The 10,129-nt window shown below is 40.8% G+C and overlaps 1 pseudogene; it reads right to left on the bottom strand.

Annotated features, from left to right (window-relative positions):
- Window positions 1-8,181: 8,181 nt before the first annotated feature.
- Window positions 8,182-8,792, bottom strand: LOC133752640 (uncharacterized; annotated as a pseudogene).
- Window positions 8,793-10,129: the final 1,337 nt, after the last annotated feature.

The raw sequence follows: 10,129 nt of genomic DNA, 5'->3' as shown, positions 1-10,129 counted from the left end.
ATCACCACTAATCCATAACTTTACTTCTATACATGCAGTGAGTAAGACTTTTTTAAGATTTATTTTTATTTATTTGAAAGACAGAGTTACAGAGAGAGGTAGAGACAGAGAGAGGTCTTCCATCCGCTGGTCTACTTCCCAGATGGCTGCAACGGCCAGAGCTGCCCCGATCTGAAGCCAGGAGCCAAGAGCTTCTTCCAGGTCTCCCACGTGGGTGCTGTGGCCATCCTCTACTGCCCCCCCCTTCCAGGCCACAGCAAAGAGCTGGATCGGAAGTGGAGCAGCAGGGACTAGAACCGGCGCCCATATGGGATGCCGGCACTTCAGGCCAGGGCATTAACCCGCTGCACCACAGCGCCAGCCCCATGAGTAAGACTTTTAACCTGACATCTCCATGTTAGGAAGGAACAGAATAAATTAGAAATGTCTTGAGCCATTAAGCCCTTCCAGAAAAGCACTTGCCTGGATTGAGCAGAGTTCCACTGTGGATAATAAATGATGTTTCCAGTTCCTTACTTCAATCACTAATGAATGAAAACATCATAAGGGAAAAACTTTCTGAGTCTAATGGCTGCAACCAGTTCTGTTAATGTATTCTCACTCTGTAGAGGACTGAAAGTAGAAGGAAAGGCAAGATAGGTTTTTCAATCCGCAGAGTCATAGTAGGGAGAGAAGTATGGATGGTACTGGGAAAATTCCCCTAAATATGAGTTAGTTTCCAAAATGCCTGTTTTATGCCTCCTCTACTTCTAGCTCAACTCCTCTCTTATTCCCCTTCATAGAACCATTCCAAGCCAAATCTTATAGTACATATTCTGATCATCTCTACCTTCTTACATTCTTCTTCCTCCTTTCAAACTCCAAAAAGTCCTTCCACTTGAGTTCAAAGCTAGTTACCCAAAGATGGAAATACCAAAAATATCCATGCTCAAGACCTTGGTCCTAGCCATTTAATCATTGGTACATCTTTTGTTCCAAAACATGGACTAGCTATCGCACCTTGAATCATTGTGTAATACACAGATAACTGGTGAAAGAGAACATCCAAATAAAAATATCTATCTTCATATATCACCTTCTTATCAAATCTGCTTAAGGCACTTCAAGATTCAATCACCAAATTAATTTTAGTTGATATTATGGAAAGTCAAGTGTACTGAAACATGTGAAAGATAAATGAAAAATAAGAAGTGCCCACACAGTCATATCTCAGCCAAATAGTACTTGTCTATCAGTCTGGAATTTACAGTTTGGGGAGCTGGTACTAAGCTTAACAATCATGACGCAACCAAGGTCATAGACACTGAGCCAGTTCTTTATAACCAATACAGCATAAAATAAGTTTTCTTCTTGTAAGCATTTACTGGGTTTTGGGTCACCTAATATATATTGTTAATTGTGTTTTCCTATGTCTTCCCTATACCCATACACATTTAAGAGATGTTCTGGGAAAATTTCACCTGGATCTCTGCCACCATAATGCCTGGGAAGCATTTCTCCCACTATGATACTGCTTTACCTGTTGACTCGAAGCCATAATGAATCTAAAGTGGCCAGGTGGCAGTCTTAACTTCCAGTTCAATGAAACCATTATTGCATTTGCCAGTAGAAGCATTCCTTCCTTTGGAACTAAGACCTCTAGTCCAGAAGAGTATAAGCTTGCAGAAATAGAAAGCAAATCTTTGCTAATGGGTAAGTAAGAGTAATAGTGAGTATTACTACTCCCATTTCCACTCCTTGATTCCTGACCCCTGAATATTGACTATGGAAGAAACAGTATCAAATACTGTACGCTGATTTATAGCATAAACACCTTTCTGGAGAGTGCCCCTCAAGTCTTGCAAGGTACAATAATTGAGTCTACAGAAGGTCATTAGACAATTGATCAAGATATCTGCTTCAGGGCCGGTGCCGCGGCTCAATAAGTTAATCCTCCGCCTGTGGCGCCGGCACACCAGGTTCTAGTCCCGGTCGGGGCGCCGGATTCTGTCCCGATTGCCCCTCTTCCAGGCCAGCTCTCTGCTATGGCCTGGGAGTACAGTGGAGGATGGCCTGGGTGCTTGGGCCCTGCACCCCCATGGGAGGCCAGAAAAAGCACCTGGCTCCTGGCTTGGGATCAGCGTGATGCGCTGGTCACAGCGCGCCAGCCACGGCGGCCATTGGAGGGTGAACCAATGGCAAAAGGAAGGCCTTTCTCTCTGTCTCTCTCTCTCTCACTGTCCACTCTGCCTGTCAAAAAAAAAAAAGATATCTGCTTCAGGAGAATGGAGAAAAGATAAGACCAGTGAATCCCATAAGCATGAGCCCACCTCCATCCTTAATTTGTTGTGAAGTGATTTCTTGATCAGAAGTAATGCTGTGTCACGTAACATGATGGCAGACAAGGCATTCTGTAAATTACAAATGGTAGTTTTGATTGACACTGAATTAAGGGGAGGCAAATCCATATCCAGAGTAACTGTTTAGTAAAAAACAAAACCCTGCTGCTTCTATAATGGAAGTAGTCCAATGTAACCAACCTGTCACCAGGTTGCTTGTTGATCACTCTAGGGAGTGGTGCCATATCAGGGATTCAATATTAGTCTGTCCTGGAAGATTGGCCACTGAGAAGTGGTTGTCACCAGATAAGCCTTGGTGAGCGGAAGTCCATGTTGCTGAGCCTATGCATAATCTCCTTCCATGCACCGTGACCACTTTGTTCATGAATCCATCGGGTAGTGACAGGAGTGGCTGGGGAAAGAGGCTGACTGGTATCCATAGACCATGCCCTCTAATCCAAATGACTAAAATCCTCCTCTGCTAAGATACCCTTTGGTAAACACTTACATGAGAGAAAAATATTTTCACAGTTTTTACCAATTAAGATAAATCTATCTAAATACCTCTTCCCCAGTCCTCCTTGTCACCAATATTCCCCAATCTTGCCCTAAGTCACTGATCATCCAATTAAACCATTGGTAACAGCCCATGACTTGATATATAATTGCACACCCACTCATTTTTCCTTCCAAGTAAAGTGAACAGCCAAGCACACTGCTTGAAGTTCTATCCTCTGAGAGTATTTCCTTTTATAACTGTCCTTCAGGAACATCCCAGAAAGGAACTGTAGGTGCCATAGCTGTCCATTTTCAGGTGATGCTTACAAACTCTGCAGAACCACTTGGAAACCCGACCTAAATCTTCTTTTCTTCTTTCAACTGATTGACAAGAACGTCCCATAAAGTTATAGGTGCAGGCTAGGAAAGCAAAGGTAAAGTAACAGGACTGTGGACCATGGGCATTTGAACCTCTTCTTCATATAATTTACTTACACCTTCAGGGCTTGCTCAAATCTAATCTCATATATGTTACTTCCATTTTATGATAGAGTGCAGCTGTGACTGCTAAATTGTCTGGCTTGATGAGTCAGACAATACTCAGTTCATGACAGTTATCTCAGGTTGCATAGTTTTGTAGTCCATGATTGTCTCTACTAAGGCCCAGTAGCAGGCCAATAGCTGTTTCTCAAAGGAGAGTAGTTATCTGCCAAATATGGGAGGGATTTACTCCAAAATCCTAAGGGCTTATGCTGTGATTCACCTACAGAGGCCTTCCAAAGCCTCCAAAAACAGTATCTTTACCTGCTACTGACAACTCAAGTATCAGTGAATCTGCTAGTTTAAATACTGTAAGTGGCAGATCAGCTTCCACGGCAGCTGGGCTTGTTGCACAGCCTTCTCTTGTTCTGGAACCCATTCAAAAGTAACAGGTTTGTAGGTCACTCAGTAAATTTTTGAGTACCATACTCAAATAAGAAATATGTTGTCTCTAAAGCCCAAAGAATCCCATCAGGCATTGTGCCTCTTTTTTGGTTGCAGCAGGAGCCAAATGCTGTAACTCATCGCCTTAGAAAGAATATATTGCCATGTGCCACACCAGTGGATCTAAATTTCAGTGAAGTGGAAGATCCCCGAATTTTAGTTTTATTTACTCCTTAATTTCAAAACATGCACATTTCTTACCAATAAGCCAATTTGCTATTTCTGGTTCACAGGTCCCAAATCATAATGTCATCAATGTAATGAAGTCTTGTGGAAGAGAGACAATCAACACCCCATAGAGTAAATTATGACATAAAACTAGAGAGTTGACATATCCAAAGGTAGGACAGTGAAGGTATACTGATGACAATGCCAACTGAAAGCAACCTGAATCTAGTAGTCTTTACTAAGAGGTGTGGAGAAAAACATCATTTGTCTATCAGTAGTTACATATCAATAACAGGGGATCAGTTAATTTGCTTAAGCAATGAAAACTCATCTGGGAGAGTAGCTACTACAGCCACCACCAGGTTAAGTTTATGATAATCCATTCTTTTTTTTTTTTTTGACAGGCAGAGTTAGACAGTGAGAGAGAGACAGAGAGAAAGGTCTTCCTTCCATTGGTTCACCCCCCAAATGGCTGCTATGGCTGGTGCGCTGCGCTAATCTGAAGCCAGGAGCCAGGTGCTTCCTCCTGGTCTCCCATGCAGGTGCAGGGCCCAAGGACTTGGGCCATCCTCCACTGCCTTCCTGGGCCACAGCAGAGAGCTGGACTGGAAGAGGAGCAACCGGGAAAGAATCCAGCGCCCCCACAGGGACTAGAACCCAGGGTGCTGGCACCACAGGCGGAAGATTAGCCAACTGAGCTGCGGCGCCAGTCCATTTCCATTCCTGAAATTTGGCTTTCTGCACAGGCCAAATAGATGAGTTGAAGGTGGATTTGGTGAGAATCACCACCCTGAATCCTTCAAGTCCTTGTTAGTAGTGTTAATCTCTGCAACTGCTCTAGGAATGCAGCATTACTTTTGGTTTACTAGTTTCCTAGGCAGAGGCTGTTCTGGTAGATTCCACATGACCTTTCCTACCACTGTAACCCTTGTTCTACAGGTCAGGAAAGCAATGTGAGTATTCTGCCAGTTGCTGAATATTTCTATTATACTTATGTGTTCTGAAAGTGATGAATAATGAGAGGATGGCTTTGATAACAACTGGACTCACTGTGAGATATACATGAGCTAAAACTCAATTGATCATCTGACTTCCATAACCCCCTACTCTGACAAGTAGACCACAGTAATGTTCTGGGTCCCCTAGAGTTACTGTTAGTTCAGACCCAGTGTACATTAATTCCCCAAGCCTGATTAATTCCTTTTCTCCAATGTATAGTCATCCTAGTAAAAACTCTATGTCCCTTTGTGCAAGGCTGGGAGGAAATTAAACTCATTTTTGGCAGTGTATCTTTTATTAAGGATGCTTATTCTTCCCTCTATTCAAGTGATGCTGAGTCTGAAAACTTGCTACAGTCTGAGAATTGTTTGAGAAGCCATGATTCTGTTTTGGTGACTCTGTGCACTTGACTTACAACTCTTCTGCTTAACATACATCAAGTCAGAATTCAGTTGACTTCACATCTATTTCTCTTTTAAGGACACCATGATAAACTAGCCAATGCTATAGGCCTTTGATTCTGTGAGTCAGATTACTCTGAGCACTTTTTTGACCTAGTTGTACATTACAGTAATCATGGCCACCTTGTCTTTGGTGATTAAGTGCCACCATGTGGCCTCTGCTGCCCTGGACTCCAGTAACCCTACTACATTTAAGAATCTTAGTTCAGTAGCAGTAGACCCCACTGTAATTCTTGACCTACAAAGACAGACCAAGGAGCTACTCAAGGATGCTGGGACCTCCCCCCCCCCAACAAATTTATTCCTCACAGTCACAGAGAAAGATATATTCTTTGGCCTCTCCAGGGATGATGGAACAGATCTTACATGAAATATCTATTCTACAATTCTAATCACTTAAAGTTTGATTCATCATAATCCAATTTTATGTTCCTTCTACCATTATTCTATACCACTAATAACCATTACTACACATTTTCCTCAGACTGCTATCTCTATAAATTGGAAAAATCACACAGTTCTTTTAGACTTTAGCATTTATTCTCATGTGTCACACTTTTTTTAAAATAAGACTTTCTTTTATAATATTTATTTATTTGAGAAGTAGAGTTACAGAGAGGCAGAGGCAGAGAGAAAGAGAGAGAGAGAGAGAGAGAGAGAGAGAGAGAGGTCTTCCATCAGCTGGTTCACTCCCCAAATGGTCACAACAACCAGAGCTGGGCCAATCTAAAACCAGGAGCCAGGAGCTTCCTCTGGGTCTCCCACATGGGTGCAAGGGTCATTACAGTTTCTTTAAATCTTTGCCTCAAGGTAAAGTAGAATTAACTTCAGATGGGTGGAAGTTTGCTTCTATAGGCAGAGAAGTCTTGACTAAATTTAGGAGTTCAACATTCCACGTTCATCAGGATCTGTTCATATATGCCCATGCCAATTTTGATGATTCCATTTTTTCCCAATCAGTGTTCTCACTTTAACAGCAGATTCCATGCAAGGTTAGGAATCCTATTTGTGTTCAATTTAGCCACTCACTGGATAAGCCACTATATTAGCTCTGGGACTGAAGATACGTGTTTCTTTTAGAAACTTTCTTTTTTTTTATTAAACTTTTATTTAATGAATATAAATTTCCAAAGTACAGCTTATGGGTTACCATGGCTTCCCCCCTCCCATAACTTCCCTCCCGCCCGCAACCCTCCCCTTTCCCGCTCTCTTTCCCCTTCCATTCATGTAAAGATTCATTTTCAATTTTGCACCACTTGATCTGGAAATTTGAAACTTTATTTGACATTGTCCAGCACAATTAGGGGCAATGAGCCAATCTCATTATACTCATTCATTTTATAATTGTGTTCTAAGGTATCAAAATGCATTCTCCCCAAAGCCTTGCCTTTTACAGAATTATTTCTTTGAGAGTATCCATTACTGATATTTTCTATATTGACACATGACAGCATGGACTATCACTACCTCTTTACTACTGGAAACAGAGTCATCATTGTTCTCAAACCTAATCAAATTATAGAATCAATTCTAGAACTTCTAGAAATTCCAGAACTGAGCCAGAAAATTCATCCTTAATATTATGTTCCTTTTAGGGCCAGCATTATGGCACAGTGGGTTAAGCCACTACATGCAATGCTGGCTTCCCATATGGGCACCAGCTCATATCCTAGCTGATCAGGCTTCCATTCCAGCTCCCTGCTAATGTGCCCTGGAGAAAGTGGTAAGATGACCCAAGTGCCTAGGCCCCTGTCACCCATGTGGGAGACCCAGATGAAGTTCCAAGTTCCTGGCTTTGGCATAGCCTAGCCCGGCCATTTCACCCATTTGGGGAGTGAACCAGCAGCTGGAAGATTCATATTCTCTCTCTCTTTCTCTCTCTCTCTCTCTCTCACTGCCTTTCATGTAAATAAATAAATCTTAAATATATATATATATACACATATATATATATAATGTTCTTCTATAATGATTATTGCCATCAGAATCAATATTAGCCAGGATTCTCCAAAGAAACAGGACCAATAGGAAATGAATTTTTATTGTTTTTATTTTAAATAATCACCTCATATGATTTTAAAGACTGGAATGTCTAAAAACTAGTATGGAAGAAGATCATGACAGAGTCTTAGGTAAGAATTAGTGTGGTAGTCTTGAGTCTGAAATCTGTAGGGCAGATCAGTAGCCTGAATCAGGATTTCTATGTTAAAGTCTTGAAGGAGAATTCTTTCTTCTCCTGGAAAATTTCAATTTTTGTTCCTAAGACCTTCTGCTGACGGGATGAGGTCTACTCACACGGTCAAAGGCAATATCCTTTACTTAAAGTCAACTAATTATAAACATAAATCACATCTACATAAATACCTTTAGGTCCAGCGCTGTGGTGCAGCAGGTTAACGCCCTGGCCTGAAGCGCCAGCATTTTATATGGGCGCCATTTCGAGTCCTGGCTGCTCCTCTTCTGAACCAGCTCTCTGCTATGGCCTAGGAAAGCAGTAGAAGATGGTCCAAATCCTTGGGCCCCTGCACCCATGTGGGAGACCTGGAAGAAGCTCCTCGCTCCTGGCTGCGGATCGGTGCAGCTCCAGCCGTTGCGGCAAATTAGGGAGTGAACCATCGGATGGAAGACCTCTCTCTCTCTGCCTCTCTTCTCTCTGTGTAACTCTGACTTTCAAATAAATAAATTAAAAAAAAATCTTTAAAAAAAACCTTCAAAATAACATCTAGTTTAGTGTTTGACTGAAAAATATGGCATCATATCTTTTTGTTATAAAAAAGATACACATTGTAGATTTTCTAAAGTAATCCAACTGGGCAAATAAGTGATTTTAGGAGTCTTGTGGCACCATTACAGAAATTTAGCAACAGTAAAACTTGCCTGTGAATGCTAAGAGAAGAGACACTAAGGTCTTTGAATCACTCCAGCTGATAAAGGAAATATTCAGTAATCATAGCACTCTGCATGATCTTAAAGTCATCCTGGTGCATCTAACAGTCCTTATATAGCATGTTTCTATTGGAAAGAAAGTGATCAGAAAGGCCTCAAGACTGACACAGCTGAGTAAAAAGGAACTGACATTCTGGAAATTCTGCCTCAAGTTTGACTAAAATGAAGATGATAATGTTTCACTCATTTTCATGTCTTGAATCATGGCAGAAAAGATGCTACAGCCAACTAACATGTCTGCCAAAGCTATGTTACTAATAAACACTGTAATGTATTTTCTAGATAAAAAAGGTGATGTCAATATCAGTGTGACATACAGACTGGCAAACAATCCCAGAAGAGTGGTGATGATGTTTGCAGAAGGTAGAACTAGATAATAGATATATTTGAATGTCAAGTACCTTCAAGGATCTTTCATATGGTCTTGACTTTTTTTAAAAAAAATACTAAATTGGACAGGATTCCTACAGTAAAGCAGAGAAAAAAAAAATATATATATATATATACAGATAAATGCAAAACAACAACCTAAAGTCAATTAAAACTATAGTTTGGGTGGCAGGCATCTAGCCCAGTCAGAAGGCCACTCTGGATGTCTAGATCCTATATCAGAGCCTGGGTTTGAGTCCCAGCTCTGCTCCTGATTCCAGCTTCCTGCTAATGTGCACCCTGGGAGGCACATTAAGTAACTGGGTCCCTGCTACCTTCAGGGGAGATTCAGATTGAATTTCTGGTTCCTGGTTCTTGGTTTAGGCCTGGCCTAGTCTCAGATGTTGTGAGCCTTTAAGAAGCAAAACAGCAAATGGGAGATCTCTATCTCTCTCATTCCCTCTTCCCCCCTCCTTCCTTCCCTCATCTCTCTCTTTCTAAGAAATAAAATATATTAAACTTTTTTTAAAAAATACTAAGATTTGGTCTCTCTCCATTTTTCTGTGTCTCTTTCTTTCAAATAAATAAAAATATATTGTTTTTAAAAACTATGATTTGGTCCAATTAATTCAATGTGTTAGCAAGCCAACATGCTAGTTATCTTTCCATGGTTAGACCTGATTTCATTTTAGATCATACTGTTGTGTGAAATTATCTTGTGGCTTGGTGGCTAAAGCAAAATATACATTCTGTTTTGATGTTTTCTACACATAAACTGATGGAATTATTCATTTTGATCCTGCCAGTCTGATTATTTACTTTAAGCAAATAACTCGAAGAAAATTTCCTACTCAGATATATGTTTCATTAGCAGAGGAAAGAACTGGGATAAGTATTTGGTAAAAGAAGGATAGGATTTTTCTGGGTCAGTGCACTAGAAAAGTTCTTTGTGTGAAATGAATGCATTGACAAGAAACTTGAAACGTGTTCTTCCTTCCTCTAAGCAAAAAGCTCTAGTTAAAATTAATAACTAGCTGTTCCAAAGCCTCCAAATAATTATCACCTTGGCATTTTTCACATTTGAAAGTGACATGTTTAGAACATCTCCTCTGCTCATCGAAATTCTCTTTTGTGTCCTGAGGTATACAGCCTGTGTGAGGTAGGTATTGAAAACATCATTGATGTATTGAGCCTTCTCATGAAGAAAGCAAAAACCAAAGGTGGCACATCGCACACAACACATTCCCTCTCTCTCTCTCTTTCTCTCTCTCTCTCTCTCTCTCTCTCTCTCTCTCTCTCTCACTAGAATATCTGGGAATATTTAAGAAGACATGGTGAATGTTAACTTGGATTTAATGATGTCTCAAGTTAAATGTGGCAAATTGG

Source organism: Lepus europaeus, chromosome X (assembly GCF_033115175.1).
Source record: "Lepus europaeus isolate LE1 chromosome X, mLepTim1.pri, whole genome shotgun sequence".
In the NCBI taxonomy this organism is placed as follows: Eukaryota; Metazoa; Chordata; class Mammalia; order Lagomorpha; family Leporidae; genus Lepus; species Lepus europaeus.
Note: the sequence above shows the minus strand (reverse complement) of the source record. Positions and strands in the feature narration are given on the sequence as shown.